Below are 3,126 nucleotides of genomic sequence, written 5' to 3'. Positions count from 1 at the left end.
ACTCACCATCTCTGTCATAAAATTGCTGAAACGTATTACGAAGGATGCATACATGTCTCCCTGTTTCCTTTTAAAGATTTTTTACAATAAAGAAGGAAAGCTGAAAACAGCCAAGCATCAGTGGGCATCAGATTGCTTTCAATGTTCTGATTTGATCCACTGGCAATGGTGCATAATACATTAAATTTACAGATTGTGTTTGCACTCCTCCACAGAATGTCAATGAGATTTAAATCTTGAGTAAACTGCAACTGACTCTCTCCTAATAAGTGAATTGTGTTGAATTGATTATTCAACTGAAAAAAATGTACTCTCAGGATCATTGTGCTTTAAAAACTTTAAAATATTTTGACAATAGTACTTAGACTTTTGGTATGGACAAAAGTATATACCAGAATAGGTCACAATGTAAATTCTACCTAATGTTTTGATAAAATAAAATATAGTTAATATGCTAAAGTAAATAAATTTAACCATTGTAATGTTAATAGCTGTATTTAAACCAATACCTGTAGCGGATACAAACGGGGGCGCAAGCACCCCCCATTTGGACGCCATAATAAATGTTTGCCACATACTTCTTGTTTTTAAGCTTAACTGCCAGTAGCTGTCACCTCCAACGCGCTGACGCCGACGCGGCGGTTAAGACTCCTCCCACATCCTCTGCAACCGCCCTGCTACACTCCAGACTGCCTGTGTAAAGCAAAGCCTACTCCCTCTGCGGTTCCTCCTGTCTTGCTCTGCCCCAACTTTCTTGAAGCTCGAGGAGAGCATGCGCTATATTATTATTTAATTCATACGACAAAAACATGCAGTAATGAACTCTTAATTTATTATGAAATAATTAAAACTGTTAATTTAGCATCAATCACACATGTTTCTGCCCAAACATATTATTTTCATTGTGGATCTTTGTAATAGGGATAATTAGGATCATAAAAAATAGCTTTATTCTCTACTTCCAAACTCAGCATCTCTTCATCCATGCCTGCAATAAGAAGTTCGTTTTGACATATTGAGATGAGAAATCTGCATCCTGGTATGTTGAAGTACCAATAGTTTGCATCCAGTAATTTTAACGGTCTTAGTTTTTTGGAATATACAAGAATTATGCCCTAGTACAGTAGTTACCGATCTGACATTGCCATATTTTAATTTGACAAATTATTCTTAATCTTCTGTCAGTTATACCTGTTACAACTGCTTGTGCAGAACGTACTAACTCTGGCCTTAAAGCAGTGAAAACTTTGTTAAGGTCAACTATGCCACAAGAAAGGTTTGTGGCTTTGCTACTTATTGCTGGTGAAGACCTTCAGTCATCCAGGTCATAATCATTCCAAAAAAGAAAACTAAAACGATCTACTGGACTTTGTTTCCAAGTTAGAAGATGTTTCGCTTCCCATCCAAGAAGCTTTTTCAGTTTAAAAAGTCAGGAATAGCGTTATGCTTGAGGTTTTATACAGTAGCCCAACAAAGCCTTGAAATTGAAACGGATGAAGTGGTCCACCCCTTTGGAATGGGGGTCATTTGGCTTTTTTTGTTAGCCTACAATGCTCCATACCTGTCTAAGTGTCATAAAGGGGGGTCGTTAAGGGAATTGTTGGCCTGGCTGAATAGGCTAGGTCCTCAACTCTCCTGTTCAGGTGCTGGGGCTGCAAAGACATACATTTGGAGATCAAAAGAATCATTGACATATTTGCACAGAGGCATCCCAGAAGGTTAATGTTTTTGAACCCATTATCATCACCATTATAAAGGTGAAGTTGTTGTATACTGTAAGCATCATTTGTCTTACTATGAGTTCCCCTCTCATTCAAAAGTATTGATGATTGTCAAAAAGAGGAACGTACAATAACTGATTATAAAATAAAGGCTACTTTAATTAATCTTTTAATTTGAGCATTTAATTCTTATCATTGTATTTTTTCCATCTCAAATAAAAAAATTACTTTAATAAATATGTTGCCTGGAACTTAGTAAGGAATCAAAATAAATACAAATTGAAATCATAATATAAACCTCTATTTATAAAACTGGAGCTCCTTTGATTCACTCCCTTATAAATACATTTAAATTTCATGAATTGGGAACCAAATACTGAATAAAAATTGTAGTGAGACTGACTTAATAAGTTTTATTTGTTTTTATCAAGACACCTGAGCTGATTTGATATTTCAGTGTAAAAAACAGCAGATACCAGGCTGTTTTCTAAATCCAGTCTGCTCCTTGGCTTGGTTGTGATGTGTGTCCCAGCTGAAGGTGAACTCAAAGAAAAAACTACTTTTTGGTTAATAAAAGCTTGTTTAATTTTACAATTTGGTCCTAACAAAGCAGAACAGATCCCAGTCCTATTTTATTTTACTTCCTAAGAAAATATTCTCATGTACCCCTTGCAATATCCTTGCCGACCACTGGGGGTAGGCATACCCCCTGTTGGGAAACAATGATTCCACTTCACATTGTGATGACGTTACCATTAGGTGTGGACCCCCCCTTTTGAAAATCATGGATCCACCCTTGAATACTACTACCTGTTTCATATTTAGGGATTTAAAGACTTCCTTTTACTGCTGTAGCACTGTAATATCACATTTTTGTTCTCTGACACACATACATTCACAAATGACACACTAAGTGATGGAGCTTTCTTCTTTTGGAGAAGGACCAACTCATTAGGGTGATTGTGTGAGAGGCGCCTTTGACCACAGATCATGAAGTGCATAATTGGCCCTGGATTTGCAGCTAAGAGGGAGACTATACTTTACGGGTGAATGTCAGCCTGTTTGTTTGGCTGTCAGACAGAATTTTACTTTGTCCTCCAGATCCCAATTGTCTGTAACCTACGCTCTAAAAACGAACTAATATATATGAGATTGTATCAGAGGTTCATATGAATTACCTTCCTGTTTTTTTACTCATAACAACAGTATAAATCAAATGTTTGTGGCTGCTGTATAAAAAGACCTAACATATCCTTCCACACTGTTTGATAGTAAATCATACTAAACTCTTAATGACTAAACTGTTTCAAGGTTGGCAAAATCATTTTTGAGTGGGAAATTCACATACCTGCATATGAGCACTACCTGTTCAATCTGTGAACGGTTTCCATGCTTGCAACAAAAC

Source organism: Cyprinodon variegatus, unplaced genomic scaffold (assembly GCF_000732505.1).
Source record: "Cyprinodon variegatus isolate N-32 unplaced genomic scaffold, C_variegatus-1.0 Scaffold60, whole genome shotgun sequence".
NCBI classification, from domain to species: Eukaryota; Metazoa; Chordata; class Actinopteri; order Cyprinodontiformes; family Cyprinodontidae; genus Cyprinodon; species Cyprinodon variegatus.
The sequence above is the reverse complement of the archived record's forward strand: the minus strand, read 5'-3'. Positions refer to the sequence as shown.